At 34.5% G+C, this 17161-nt stretch overlaps 1 protein-coding gene across 1 annotated transcript in view; it reads right to left on the bottom strand.

Annotated features, from left to right (window-relative positions):
• Positions 1–16314, bottom strand: part of EPS8L1 (EPS8 like 1) — a 190044-nt gene extending 173730 nt beyond the window's left edge. The window contains exon 1 of the mRNA XM_053690709.1: positions 16138–16314. The gene's annotated coding sequence lies outside the window, so the exon portion shown is untranslated. The remainder of the gene's footprint in view (positions 1–16137) is intronic.
• Positions 16315–17161: the final 847 nt, after the last annotated feature.

Genomic DNA, 17161 nt, shown 5'->3' with positions numbered 1-17161 from the left:
TATATATATATATATATATGCTTTGTGATTGGCTGATGGCTGTCACATGATACAGAGGGAGGCAAAATACAAGTAACTGAAATTTGTCAGAAAAAAATTTCTGCTACCAATTTGATATTTTGTTATTTTCTTTTTATTTTGCATTTGTTTATTATGTAATTTTAAATCTCATTTTTAGAAATATGTTCTTTTTATGTATATTTACAGACAGAATCTTCAGAATAATCAGGGCTTGTTAAAGAGGTTTTGTAGTGCACAAATGGCATTACTGCCTGTACATTCTATGGGGCTGTTCAAATAATTTAGAAAATGTATCAACTGATTTATCTACAAAAATTCCCCAGACTTATTATGTTTTTCTGTTGATAATCATTAGATGAACTTGTGATATTTAATTATTATATTAAAACATGCTATGTATTTATTTGCAGTATTTAATTTGATAGTCTTTATGTAATGCAACTCTGAATGTGTTGTTTTTACACTGCCCCAGAGCACTAACTTAAATTTTATGGGATTTAGAAACCTGGACCTGCAACATTCTTACACAGTGATAGTTTGATCAGTGTGGAAGCTCATTTATATTTGTCACTAACTGGCCACAGCAAAGGAGATGAAACAAACATACTCAATGAGTGTGCCCTTGGACTGCAAAACAGTGCACACTTTGCTAACACATTAGCAGTTTTAAATGCATTCAAAACAAATATTTTCTAATGCAGATACCTTCAAATGCATATGGCAACTGTTGTGCTCTTTGCTGTTTATACAATTTCCCAGAAACAAGGTCAAGATTTAGTCACATTGAACACATTATCTCAGAGCTCCCAAATGGGCTGGGTGCTCTACCGCACAATCCCTCCTCACTAATTCATCTTTAGGGAAGATGTACTGGTTTCCAAAGTAAAACAAAGGACTGGCAGATTCTGCTCACAACACACCAATACCCCTCATGATACACACACAACACACCAACACCTCTCATGACACACACACACAACACCTCTCATGACACAGACAACACACCAACAGATCTCATGACATACCAACACCTCTCATGACACACACACCATCTCTCATGACACACACACCTCTCATGAAACACACAACACCTCTCATGACACACAGCAACACAAACACCTCTCATGACACACCAACACCTCTCATGACTCACACAACACACCAACACCTCTCATGACACACACAACACACCAGCACCTCTCATGACACACACAACACCTCTCATGACACACACAACTCACCACCATCTCTCATGACACACAAGACACCTCTCAAGACACACACAACTCACCAACATCTCTCATGACACACACAGCACCTCTCATGACACACGCAACACCTCTCATGACACACGCAACACCTCTCATGACACACGCAACACCTCTCATGACACACACATCACACAAACACCTCTCATGACATACCAACACCTCTCATGACACACACAACACACCAACACCTCTCATGACACACATAACACTGTCCATGACACTCACACCATTAGCTCTGCCCCTCCTATCATGGCTCCTACCACAAAACACCCATGAGATACCACCCACAAGTCACTCTTCAACCCTCAGTAAGCCTGTGAAATCCTGTTAGGTGTCATCAGTGCAGGGAAACAACGCTGATTATAGCGAAATATAATGCAAGTGGCCTTACACCACCTTGTGTCTTATTTGTGGAGAATCTATGTGCTAGGGACAACTATACCTAACCTGATGATAAACAGCTTGTAATTAGAGGACATTTCTGTTGTGTTACTATAAAATAGCATATTAGCCAACTGTAAACACTATTAAACAAATTAACATCTTTCTTACTGTAATTATTTTTAATAGCTAAACTGCACGCACACTCACCTTATATAGAGAAGCCAACCTGGGCTCAAGTCTACCGCTGACACGACTAGTCATGGTCATAATGTTAGTATAAAGTGATTTGTTTTGCAGTTGTTATCTGTTAGAACCAATTAGTGAAAGATATGTAGCAGGGTTAGTCTTGAGAAGCCTGCAGTGTTCTGCTTTGGAAATTAGAAAATCCACAATTGTCAGAGCTAAATTACTTAGAAATGGGGCAAAATAAATGATGAACGTTTATTGCAAAGATGTTTTGCTATGCAAAATTTCAGTGTTTACTGTCCCTTTAATAAAACAACAACACATTTGCTTTTGCATGAGAACTAAGGGGTCAATTTATCAAAGGCTTTGCAAGCATTTCAACATTATACGACTGCAGGTTCTCACAGAGAGCCTGTACGCTGTATTTAATAAGCAGCGGTCCGGGGAGATTGACAGCTCCTTCCCACGCGTAAATGGCTGTGCGCTCGTGTGCAATGCTGAATTCCGCCAGGGGAATTCTGCCCGCCAGAGGCGAGCTGCAGCAAACTTGATAAATCACCCCCTTAAGGTAAATGTGTTGTCTCTATGTTCAATCAACATTTGTATTTTATATGATATCTAATGCTTTATGCCACTTTTACAGAAAAAAACAACTGATTGCTCAAAGTTAAAGGGCCATTATAGTAAAAAGATTACATAATCCATTAGTGCATGTAATTTTTAAGAGTATCAACCCTGCAGTACTGTGTATTTAACCCCTGCAAATCTGAGGAGCTTGACTAGCTAGCGCTTCTGGTTGGACCAGTGGTGTGTTAAACACACAGTACTGCAGGGTCAATAGTCTTAAAATTACATGCACTAACAGAATAGAGCATATCATTTTTCGATTATAATAGCCCTTTAATTAATATAATTGACTGGAAATAACTGCATAAGGAATCGTAATGACTTATTGTAGGACTGTGACATGATACCAAGTTATAATCTGTGATATCTAGTATCTAATAATCAGCTTATGCACACATTTTTAAAATATATTTCTATAAAAATTCAATATATGTCAATAGCATTAACTATGTTATTAAAACAAGTAACATATAAACTTGTGAACCACATAAACAAGCACTACAAAAATCACAATGCATACGTTATTAAAAAAAACAGACACTCAAACCTTACACTCTCTAATAGTCCTTAATGAAAATGAAAATAAATGCATTCCTGAATAAAACTGTATCTTCTGCTTATGTAAACTAAAAGTGATGGTAAACTTTCCCCTTTGGAAAAACAGATCCGTAATTATAGCGATATTTTAGATGGAATTTAATTAATCAGTTGTAATGAATATACGCTATAACTTTATTTTGTAATGTATCAAATAACTGCACTCTGTCCGCCCACTTCAAAAGTCATTTTTTTTTTGATAGCTAAGGGTTTGAATTGTTCTCCAATCAGAGCTCTAGCCATACGGCACTCACATTTTCTTTTACATGGGTATTGGAATAATTACATTTTCGCATGTGCACCAGTGTCCCTGAAGACGCTACAACCAGGACTAAGAATTGGATTAGAGCATCAGTGTGACTTCTGAGCCAACCTAGTCATGCTTTTCAACAAAGGATATCAAGAGGTAAAAATAAATTTGATAATAGACATAAATGAATCTCTCTCAGAGCGTTACCTTTCTGGGTGATCAAGAGATACAAGTTTGGAATTCACTTCCTATATGGTTTGTATTCTGAATGGCTGCCAAGTACAGTTAATCATAAACTATAATCACCAGGCAAAAGTATGCTGAAAAGCAAGAGAGACCCAAACTAAATACTGCCTATAGTCTACCAGTGTAAATTTGTCACTGTATTTGTAAAATAACTTTGCAGACTTTGGACTTAAAGGGACACTGTATTGTAAAACTGTTTCCCCCTTAATGTTTTTTTTTCAATTAGCTGTTATACCAGCTACAGAGTTTAAAATGTATTTGAAAATGTTCCTTTAATTTTGTTTTTGTAAATGAAATAGCTGTTCTTGCTAATTTAAATCAAAGTTCAATAAAAATGTGCTGAGATTGTAGCTTGTTTTATCTGTCTAATTATTTACACAAAGTCTTCCTTATATTATCTGTCACTGCTTACTCAAAGACTAATACTTAAACAGAAAAATTAACATTTTAGTACCTTTCTGTCACACACCCCACTGGTAGCATGATTTAATAAAAGCATTATTGTTTACATAGTTTTTCTCTAACCAGTGCTTAAAGGGACAGTCAAGTCCAAAAATTACTTTCATGATTCAGATAGGGCATGTAATTTTAAACAGTTTTCCAATTTACTTTTATCACCAATTTTTCTTTGTTCTCTTGGTATTCTTAGTTGAAAGCTTAACTTAGGAGGTTCATATGCTAATTTCTTAGACCTTGAAGACCGCCTCTTAAGAATGCATTTTAACAGGTTTTTCACCACTAGAGGGTGTTAGTTCATGTTTTTTCATATAGATAACACTGTGCTCGTACACGTGAAGTTACCTGGGAGCCATCACTGATTGGCTAAACTGCAAGTCTGTCAAAAGAACAAATAAAGGGGCAGTCTGCAGAGGCTTAGATACAAGATAATCACAGAGGTAAAAAATATATAAATATAACTGTGTTGGTTATGCAAAACTAGGGAATGGGTAAACAAGGGATTATCTATCTTTTAAAACAATAACAATTCTGGTGTAGATTGTCCCTTTAAGTACTGAAATATCCAGTATACATCGTGATACAACATACAAAATCATGTACACTATTGGCCAGATAACAAGTGGAACGCTAAATATCGCGTGCATGCAAGCGATATTAGCACTTCACTTTGTAATGTAATACCAGCGCACAATAATGTGTGCTGGTGTTACAAGTTAATTGCAATGCGAACGCGAGCTCACGTTTGTATTGCTAGAAAGCATTGCACTCACAAGAGCACGCTTCCATAGGCTCCTATGGAGCCTTGTTCTGATGATGTCACAGATGGCATCAGAACCTCGGGCAACGAAGGGGGTAAGTAGTGTAGCAATGAGCAGCATTTTTAAATATATATGTATATGAATATATGTACACATATTAACACATAAATATATATGTATATGAATATATGTACACATATTAACACATAAATATATATGTATATGAATATATGTACACATATTAACACATAAATATATATGTATATGAATATATGTACACATATTAACACATAAATATATATGTATATATGAATATATGTACACATCTTAACACATGCATATATATATGTATATAATCATATACATATATATGATCATAATCATATACATATATATATATATATATATATATTTACATTGCGGTCTAAGGGAACACACAGTGACTTTTTTTTGTTCTAACACCCCACTCCCACCAACTTTAGACCCCAAAAACTGCCTAGTGCAATTGTTTTTTTATTTTAAAAAATGCTACTTTTTTTTTTTAAATAAAAAACTACAATGCTCTCTATTTTGAGGGCATATTAGGCACTTTTAGAAAATTCTCTAATCTCTGGTTAATTTTCAGAGTGCTAATTGCTACCACAAGGTCGCGGTAAAAATAACCAGCCACATGTAATGGCTGGTTAATTATTGCACTCCCGCAAATTTGGCCGTTTGTGGAAGCAAAATAATTTAGCGCTCCACTAGCTTTATGTCGTTTACTCTAATCGCTGCCATCTGAAAGGTAAACCACTGACAGTAACTTTGTAAAACTGTTCCATTACTCTGGAAGAAATTAATTTTAGATGAAATATTATATACTGACTGAAAACACACACATTAAGTGTAATGCTTTAAATTCATTAGCACTATTGATGAAAGAACCGTAAACTTTTAAATTAGTTTAATTTTGGATTAGAAAATATTTCATCTATTTCTGTTAACTGTAACAGCATTATTGCCAACCATAAGAACATATATTGTGTATTACAGAATGTCATTTTATTTACTTTGCTGAAGCCAGATTTCTGCTGACGTGACAAGGTCAAAGGAGGTACCTTTCTATATCTGTAATGCTTTAAGGGTTTCAAATAAACTTTATTGCTCTTGTCCTTACCAGCCAAATACACAGTAAACAATCATTTAAAGGAGTGTTGTGAAAGAGGTTGATATATTTCCCCTTCTAAAATCTAAAATTTAAGAATAAGTAAGTAAGAATAATAACAGAATCACAGAGTTGACACAAAATATAATCTTCCATAAAATGTTTACTAATATAACACTATTTCAAAATACATTCAATGTATATTTGTACTTTTGTTATAAAATACTGAAAACTGTACTTGTTTTGGACTCCATAGGGAATAGATATGTCTACATACTAAACAATGACTGCTTTGAACAATGTATAATTGGCCATAAACAATGAGTTACAATAAAAAAAAATCAGAGTTTCCAAGTGGTTAATTCCCGGACTGTTCTTAACTGGTAAAACCATTCACATTATGTGATTTATTATCTCTCACCCGCAAACGTCAAATTTGTCCATTTGGGGGCACGCAATAAATTAACGCTTCACTTGTAATTTAGCCCCAAATGTGTGAGAAAACTTTCTGACTACATTAAACCATATAGGCAAAAAAGCGGGTCTCAGACGAAGAGGTTTTGCAAAACAAAATAGCACATTTATTGTTGTCAACACATGGAAAGGTTAAATAAATGATAAAAACAAGCTACATGTAGACAGAGAATGGGCAGACGCGTTGCGGCTTACGCCTTCATCCGTGACCTGTACATTAAAACCTTGTTTGCTGTAATTACAATAGCTGAACGTATCTGGTGAGTCAATGACAAGAGACATATGTATGTAGCCACCAATTGTCACCTATCTTCCAGTAGTGCCCTCTTGAGCCTACTTAGGTATATGCTTTTTAATAAAGGATACTGAGAGAACAAAGTAAATTTCACAATAGAAGTGAATTCCAAAATCATATACTCTATCTAAACTATGAAAGTATGATTTTGACTTTCATATCGCCTTAAACCAGCTACCAAAGACTGTAAAAACCACATTTGCTACTGTTTAATCTGCACATAACTTTCCACTGAGATAAGCATTTTTTTCTTTGTGAATAAAAATTAAATAAATAATAAAATAAAAAATAAATCACACACAATGTGTCACCTAGGATCCAGAAAACAGAATATGATAAACATTGTCCTATAGTTTATAGACTTTTGGGAAAGGTGAGAGGGCATCAGGCATGCCCCCCCCCCCCCACACTGTCATTAGGAGGGGTGAGAATGTGCATAGTACATCCTGTACAGGTGGCCCTCGTTTTACAACGGTTCAATTTACACCGTTTCAGAATATCAACCTTTTTTTCCAGTCATGTGACTGCTATTGAAAAGCATTGAGAAGCAGTGCATTTATTAAAATAGCCAGTAGGTGGAGCTGTCCGCTTGTGTTGCAGCAAAGCCAAGCAAGCTGAAATTAATCAGTTTAACCAGACCTGAGCTATCGAGCAGATTTTAAAGGAACAAGATCTTCCTGTCTATAAATCAGTCCAGATTGGAATGCATAGAAAGAACTGTTTGCAGAAAAATGCAAGTGAAGTCTGTGTTGTGCGATTATTTTATTAGGTTTATAATGCTGTTTAGCAAATGTTTTTGTTCATTTAACTTAGTTAAATTATATATTCTGTGTTGTGTGATTATTTTATTAGGTTTATAATGCTGTTTAGCATTTAAAGTCCTCATTTCAAAGCTTTAAAAATAATGTATTAGGTGTTACTTATGACAATTTTGAGAGGGGCCTGGAACCTATCTCCCTCACTTCCCATTGACTTACATTATAAACTGGGTTTCAATTTACAACGGTTTTGATTTACAACCATTCCTTCTGGAACCTAACCCCGGCGTAAACTGAGGGCTACCTGTATATTGTTTATAAAGAAGTGTTTAAGGTATTAGCAGGTGTAATACATAGTGTTATTCTTTATATAGGACACACTGAATGTTGGAACTGGCCCTACAAGAGGAAGGAGAATAAGGGCAATAAGGAGCAAATAATTGGTCTTGCCCGGGGCCCCTCAAATGCTAAGTGTGGCCCTGCTATATAGTAAATTAAATGCATGTAGGGTTTAGATTTTGAAATATTGTTTATGATAACATATTGCCAGTAGCATCTCTAAGAACTTTGTGGTCTCTGATCATATGACAGCTACCCCCCCCCCCCCCCGAATAAAATAAGGCGAAAATCTCTCGTGTCATCCTGGGACATCTATTTTGTTAATCCATTAGCTGGCAGGAAAAAGCTGCAACACATTGGTTATATTTATTGTTAGAGAGTGGCACTTCCTTTTTTATGAGCAAGCAAAACTATTTAGATGCATGGTGCTGGGAATAAACAGATTACTCCACAAGTCTTAAAATATCAACAATAGTCAAAGTGATTTATAAGAAAATAGAAATAATTACTTTATTGAACAACCCAAGAAACCCAACTTGTCTCTAATTGTTTTTAGAGAAACTGGGGAAAGAAAGTGGATGTTTTTTGGGTTGTTCAATAACATATTTTTTCTATTTTCTTATAAATTGCTTTTTATTTTTTTTCTTAAAGGGATACTGAACCCAAATTGTTTCTCTCATGATTCAGACAGAGCATGCCATTTTAAGCAACTTTCTAATTTACTCCTACTATCAATTTTATTTTTCGCTCTCTTGGTATTATTTTTTTTTAAAGCAGGAATGTAAGCTTACAAGCTGGACCAGTTTTGGTTCAGCACCCTGGGTAGCGCTTGCTGATTGGTAGCTACATTTAGCCACCAATCAGCAAGTGCTACCCAGGTGCTGAACCAAAGATGGGCCAGTTCATAAGCTTACATTCCTGCTTTTTTTAAATAAAGATACCAAGAGAACAAAGAAAAATTGATAATAGGAGTAAATTAGAAAGTTGCTCAAAATGGCATACTCTATCTGAAACATGAAAGAAAAAAAATTGGGTTCAGTTTCTAACATTGGCTACATTGGAGTGTAGCCAGGGAGTCAAAGGGTTATCCCTAAACCAGACACAAAGGAGAACGTCAATGACATAGTAAATGTCATTTTATGTCAATATTCTGCGATTGTCAACATTGTACATTTTAAAGATACATTTTTTCCGATTCCAACATTTTGAAGGTTGCTACTAACATTAAAGGCTGAAACTGTATGGAGAAGCCATAGACATAGAAAATAGGGTTGTGGTTTCAAATATAAGAGGAACCAACACATTTAATGGACAGGTCAGCGCTTATCTGTTGTAAACCATCATATCAGCTTTTTCATTGTTATTCATGTTTTTATGATTTGTTGCTAATCTCTTGAACAAAGAAATATACTTCTTGGATATCAAATTCAGCTGAAGTTAATAAAAATCTGTAAATTTCAAACCGGTTACTAAACCTGTTTTCTCCCAGAATTCATCAGTACCTGCACTGATGTGACAGATTCCAGATGACAATAAATCTTTTGCAGCAAAATAAAGAAATGTTCTGAGCTGACATTCTCCTTACTGACTCTAATATTGCAAATCAATAGAAGCGTTACCAGCTATCTGCCATATAAAATACTGTATACTAAATGCTGTAAAGGATTAGAGCATGCCATTTTATGACTATCGCTCTACAGTGTGTTTAACCCCTGCAAAGCTCGGGAACCACGGTGCACTGCTGGTCCCAAGTGGAACCCATGCTGGTCCAATCAGCAGCACTAGACGCACTACTTGCAAGGGTTAAACACACAGTAGAGCAGGGTTGATAGTCATAAAATTACATATCTAACGCATTAGCGCATGTCATTTTTAACTATATGGCTCTTTAAACATCCAATATAGAGTCAGATTACGAGTGGAGCGTTCACAGTTACGCGCAAGTGATAAGAGGTTTATCGAGGGTGTTTGCACTCGTCAGGTTTACCGCTGGTATTACAAGTTGAAGGTAAATGCAATCGCTTGAGCGCAATTGTGATTTACACTTGAATTATATATATATGTGTGTGTGTGTGTGTGTTTACATATGTATTTATATGTGTATTTATGTTTTTACAGACATATTTACACATATAAAACACATAAATACATAAGTGCACTGGAGCCCTTTGCAGTTTATTAGAGAAAAACATGTAAAATCATATTTATGCAATATTCATATTTAAAGGGACAGTAAAGTAAATAGACATTCATGATTTAGACAGAGCATGCAATGTTAAACAACTTTCCAATTTACTTCTATTATTTAATTTGTTTCTTCTTGTTAACCTTTGCTGAAATGTTTATCTATTTAAGCTCAAGAGCAGCAAATAACCTAGGTTCTAGCTGCTGATTGGTGGCTACATATATATATATACCGATTATCATTGGCTCACCCGTGTGTTCAGTTAGAAACCAGTAGTGCATTGCTGCTCCTTCAACAAATGATACCAAGAGAATGAAGGAAATTTGATAATAGAAGTTAACTGGAAAGTTATTTAAAATTGTATGTTCTGCCTAAATCATGAAAGAAAAATTTTAGCTTTCATGTCTCTTTAATAAAGGTTTTAACTATGTAGTTACTGTAAATATTTCCCATTCCAATATTCTGCACATCCTGCAGCAGAATATGTTCTAAGTATTTATAAATAGATATTCCTACATATATATGTATATATCTATATATAATCATGTATATATAAATATATATTGTACCAAAATACCATCACATATATGTAAAATATGTATTTATGAATAAATAGAAGATATTATTCTATGTGAAGAACATTGGAATGGGAAATCTTCATATTTTCATGTCGGGTTAGAGCACATGAAAATATGCTATTGGGTTTATGCACGAGTTGGGTGTTTTTTTCCCACTTTTTCCATTGACTTCTATGAGGGAACACGTGAATGCGCACACAATATTCTAAGTTCGGCTTTTTGCGCTCATCAGGTTAGCATGTGAGCGAAAACAGTTTACTTTCAACTCATAATACAAGCGCAACCCGATGAGCACAAAAAGCTTACTTCTAGCACAGTTAATGCTTAAACTGGAATGTTAAATAGCGCACCACTTGTAATCTAACCCATAATTACATTTAGAAAATCTGTATACCTCCCTGTCTAGCATGTACTTAAGGTTTACTGTCCATTTACAGAATATTACTTGAATAATATTAAAATATTATAGCTGCCTTCTCTGGTTCAGACACATACAGAGAAGTGAAGGACCAGTGCAAAATCCAAATGAACAACCATATCATGGTTCCTGAGCCAGAGGTTGGACCAGTAGCTTAGTAAACACACACACACACCACAAAATAAAAGTAGTATAGTCTTTGAATATTTTGAAAAAGCATTGTTTAATTTTCTTTCCCATTTCCACAATTTATATCAAAGTGTTTAGTACTCGGCATGGAATGGCTAAACACATTTGTAAACTTTAAGCAAGGTACGTTGTGGCATGTGTCATATTACAGGTAAAAAATATTGCTTGATAATAGTTATTGCTTAAAAGATAGATGATCCCTTTATTACCCATTCCCCAGTTTTGCATAACCAACACATGGTCATATTAATATACTTTTCACCTCTTTGATTATCTTTATCTAAGCCCCTGCAGACTGCCCAATATCTCATTGCTTTTTACAATCTTGCATTTTAGCCAATTAGTGCTGCTTCTTGTTGTAAAACCATTATCATTCTCCACGGGAGTGAGCACAATGTTATCTATAAGGCACACAAACTGGCAGTATCTGGCTGTTGTGCAAGATTGTAAAAAGCACTTAGATAAGGGCGGCTGCAGGGGCTTAGAGACAGGTAAACCTAGAGGTTATAAAGTATATTAAATGTGTTGGTTATGCAAAGCAGGGAAATGGGTAATAGGGATTATCCATCTTTTTAAACAATTAGAATTTTCAAGCAGACTGTCCCTTTAAATTTACTACACTTCAGGCCACACTCAGTTTTAAAAAACAATCATGTTGTGTAAATTATGCAGTTTTATGTGATAACCTTGACTTGTATGTTCTATGCAAATAGGTACAAGCTTTGCAAGATCTTTTGAAATGTTCATTCTTAGATTTAGTTTTTTTATTTACATATACTTAATTATGGCTTCTGATTTTTCATTTTAACAACTCACAGTTTTTGAATCAGGCTACATAAAAAAAAAATTCTATTTCTACACAAAATAAAATGCATTGCAAGAAACACACGATGCTCCCTAAAACATTCTTAGAACAGACAAAACTACCTTTACAGCATTTGTAATGAAAACAGATTGTCTCTTAAACATTGTGATGCAAAACTCCCATCCATTGCAGTTGTAAACTGCGTGAACTAGTGGTAACAAGAAGTATATCCATTAACGTCTACAGAAATGTTTTATGTTAACACCAGTTTACAACCGCAATGGAAACTAGTCCTATGTGTTTAACCTACCCACAAAATTGTTATATACATAGGTAAAGTCATGCTTGGGATCTGCAAGCATTGCAGCTTCAAAAGCAGGAAACCTCCTGTGAGCCAATCAGGAGTGACAAACCAATGATTGATTGTGTTCTGCTTTTGAGCTGCAATGCTTGTGGCTTTAGAGCAGGACTTTACCTAAGTGTTTGACCCCTTTTGTGGGGGGTTAAACACATATTTAGCATAGCAATGATCAGTTATAGAAATAACCTGCTCTAACAAAATTAGAGAATGACATTTTTTGGCTCCAGATAGTCCCTTTACCAGATTGTCTGCCAAGAGAGGCCTTAAATGCATTGCTACTGGGTTAGAGGGACAGTCTACAATAGACTTTTTGCATAACCAACAAGGTTATATATATTTTACCTCTGTGATTAACTTGTATCTAAGCATCTTCTGACAGCCCCCTGATCACATGACTTTTTATTGACTTGCATTTACTATTGTGTTGTGCTAACTCTTAAATAATTCCCTGGGCGTGTACACAGTGTTTTCTATATGGCCCACATGAACTAACAGTCTCTTGTTGTAAAAAGCAATTAAAAAAAGCATGTGATAAGAGGCAGCCTTCAAGGGCTTAGAAATTAGCACATGAGCCTAACTAGCTTCATTTTCAACTAAGAATACCAAGAGAACAAAGCAAATTTGATGATGAAAGTAAATTGGAAAGTTGATTAAAATTACAAGTCCTATCTGACTAATGAAAGTTTAAGTTTGACTAGACTGTCCCTTTAAATGTGACAAGTATTCTCCAGTAGCTTCTTCCTTGCCTCAAATCATACCTGAACTGCTGAGTATTGCAAACTGCACAACTCCAGATTCACAAATCTCTTGTGAGGACTTCTCATTTATATACAGAAATGCAGCTGTGGTCTTCCCCCTTGGCCTTGATAAAAAAAGCATGTGTTGTTTATACTTTACAGGGAGGGGCACTCTCACAGGTCACAACGTATTCGGTAAACCATAAAGTCATTATTTAATATCCTGTGAAGCTGCATCCCATTCTTGAGAACCCAGATCAGCCTGACAGATCAAAAGATTTTACGTTTACTCAAGCCAGGGGAAAACCGTTTCAAAGCATACTAATTGCTTCATCAAGCTGCACTCCCAAATAAAATGCGCAACTGCTCCAATATCCACGCAACGCCACAAAAAAATAAATACAAAATCTCTTACGTATTAGAAAGCCTTAGTCACATCAGCTTGAGCAGTTTCCAGCTATTGTTAAGTTTCACAATGTATTATCACCATAAACAGGCTTGTTGCTGTTATTTTTAGGTGATATATTTGTTATTTTTAGCTTTTGATATTTTGTTCACCCAATGTGCTATTTTCATCCTATTCCTAAGTGATGTGGATCAAATAATACAACAGCTAGAAATTACTGTTATCCCCACATGACTTAGACACTCTTGGCTTCCAACACAAATTTAAAGGGATTTGGAACACACATTTTTTATTTCATGATTCAGATAGAGCATTCAATTTTAAGCAACTTTCTAATTTACACCTATTACCAATTTTCCTTTGGTATCTTTATTTTAAAAGCAGGAATGTAAGCTTAGTATCTAGCCTATTTTTGGTTCAGCAACTGGGAAGCGCTTGCCGATTGTGGCTAAATTGGAAAACATTATAATAGGAGTAAATTAGAAAGTTGCTTAAAATTGAATGCTCTTTTTACATAATAAAAGAAAAAAATTGGGTTTCATATCACTTTAATTCTTTTAATATTTACCTCAAATTTATTTCAATATTTACATCAAATCTATCCCAATACGTAGTTTATTTTTTATTTCAGAAATGTATCCATTATAGCATGTACTTATAAAATTAATACACATTTCTAATTATAGGGTATATTCATATTCTCTAGAAAAACTTAGCAAATTATTTATCTACATAGATTCACAAGAGTATAATGGCTTTTCTTTATTATTATTATTATTATTATTATTATTATTATTATTATTATATGACATAATAACATCAGTAGCTACAAATGTATTTAATTTTAGTGGAATCCAAAAGATACAAGGCATTGTACAATGATATGTGTGTATCCTTTTTCACTTTAGATCATTTGATAAAATATATCTCTGCAGTAGGAGAGCTACTGGTTATAAAATATAAATGCCCTATTTGTAATCTAATGACAATTTATCTAAAGATTTTACTGGCACAACATAAACTTTATAGTGCAACAAAACACTATAAACTGTTGCTGCTGAGCACAGTATAATAAAACATACTCATTATCGAGTACAATAAACAATTAACAGGAATGCAATCAATATTGAATTTATCAATTACATTTCACAAACTGTCTAGTTATTTTGTCTTAATAAAGGCAAAAGTATTACCCCCTCCATGGCCTTTATTAAAGGGATACTAAACCAAATTGTTTTCTTTCATGATTCAGATAGAGCATGAGATTTTAAGCACCTTTCTAATTTACTCCTATTATCAATTTTTCTTTGTTCTCATGCTATCTTGATTTGAAAAAGCAGTACTGTAAGCTTTAGAGCCAGACCATTTTTTGTTCAGCACATGGGTAGCACTTGCTGATTTGTGGCTAAATGTAGCAAACCAATCGGCAGCTCTACCAAGGTGCTGAACTAAAAAATGGGCCGGCTCCTAACCTTTTATTACTGCTTTTTCAAATCAAGATAACATGAGAACAAAGAAAAATTGATAATAGGAGTAAATTAGAACGTTGCTTAAAATTGCATGCTCTATCTGAACCATGAAAGAAAAAAATGTGGGGTTAGTATCCCTTTAATACTCTTGTCTCTTCTATCAATGAATCAAACCAAACCATTTTAGATTAGAATAGTTCTTGGCTAACAGGGAACACAGTTTGTTATGAGAGTATCAATAATTTGCTTTGGGTCACAATCATATTAAAACAATAACTATGTGAATGCATTTTATAGACACTAAGATAAGACACCATGATTAATTTCCAAGTCCAGATCCCAATGGCTATCTGCAAACAGAAACAAAATCAAAACAGATACAGAAACCAGTTCAAAGACTGACCTTTCCGGTTCTGTCACTAAGGTAATGATACATGAATAAAAAACAGAACTTTACTGTAGAAGTGATGCCCCTCAAAACAAAAACACTCCACATTACAATTACTAAAGGCAGAACTGACAGGTTTTGTTCCATTATCAAGTGGTCTGACTTTTAAAGCTGTTTCATGGTTTCTGATCAGTCTTGGAATTGGAGTGGTAACTGTGCTCTCCCAGTTTAAACAAAATAAACCACAAATGTTTATATCTTTCTAGAACAGTTGACTCTGAAGTTTGAAATGATGCATTAGAAAAATATCAATGTATTTCCATAAAAAAAACACTGATCAAATGCCATTGTATAAACGTTTCCATGTACTGCAACATACATTTATATTGTTAATGTAACTTAAAATGATCACAAGTCCATTGTTAACAAATATTCCCTAACAAAAAAAAAACAAACCTCTAAAATGTGTAATTGAATAACAGTAAACTATTTATAAAACATAAGGAGACAACAGTCAAATTTAAGTATGGTATACTTCATTAACCTCCATAAAAATATTAATTTGTGTAGTTAAATCCATACATATAACACAAAAAAACAAACAAAAAAACCCCTGCGATTGGTTTACCATTGATTCTACAGCAGCTAAAACATTTAGCCCAGAATTGTTTAAAAATAAAATAAAAAAAATCTCTGTAAAAAAATTGTGGAGAATTTTGCATAAATACATATAAACACCTGTCTGTAAAGTTGCACTACAAAGAATAAAATGCATAACATTTTTAAACTCACCTTAAAATCTGAAACAGGAGTACTCTGGCAAATCCTATGTTTTAATCCACAATCGCACAGCACATTCCTTGTCAAGAGGTACCACGGTTAGATCCTAACAGTATCTCAGGTGCAGTTGCCCTGCCTGCTATGTAACTGTACACAGGTGCACTCTTCCTTGGCAGTGTGAGAGCCTTGGGTCCTTAGCAAGCAATGTGACAGGTGCACTCCCTCTTGCAGGTTTTCTCAGCTGGAACACACCCACATTCCTGAGATTGGGTAGCATGTGTGTCGTTTGGCAACATACTACTTAAACATACAGCATAGGGAGTCATGTTGGTATTTACCCAAGCATCAGTATTTAAAGGGAACCTGCAAGCAAATGCACAAAGCATTCTTACTAGAAAGCAGAGAACAGACACTTCCCTTTTATATCCTTTCATTGTTTTCATCATGTCTGTTAAAATATCAAAGTAATTTTCTTTATGTAAGAAAAGTACTTATTTGTACTTAGGAACAAATCCTCAGTCCTTCTTCTTGGTGTGAGGATGTACAGGATTTGCTCTGTAAATAATAATACTAATAGTACTATGGACTTTTGTTTTTATATTGCTTGTAGTGTAATCTGTCTGGGAATGAACAATTTAACAGCCTATTAATTTTTATAATGTGATAAGCTTTTATCAACTTTATTAACAAATAGTTTCTATATTATGCAGACTAATAAAAGTTTAGGAACATTTTGGACAAGGTCTTGGTTTCCACCTGTGGCACCTATTGCCATTCATTACTTAGGTACCCTCACAATTGATTTACAATGAATTGTAGCTCTTATTGAATCAAGAAAGAAAAAAATTAGGTTTAATTTCCCTTTAACTTCTTGAGTCCACTTTCAAGGATACAGGAATCCAAAAATGTCTTCAAAACATTACTAAACAAACAAGTTAAAACAAAAAATAAAAACCCTCTATAACACAGCCCACTCTAAAAATAAAATGTATGCTTACCTGATAAATTTGTTTCTTTCTTGACATGGTGAGTCCAC

The sequence above is a fragment of the Bombina bombina genome, chromosome 8 (genome assembly GCF_027579735.1).
Source record: "Bombina bombina isolate aBomBom1 chromosome 8, aBomBom1.pri, whole genome shotgun sequence".
NCBI classification, from domain to species: Eukaryota; Metazoa; Chordata; class Amphibia; order Anura; family Bombinatoridae; genus Bombina; species Bombina bombina.
This window is presented reverse-complemented; position numbering and strand designations above follow the sequence as displayed.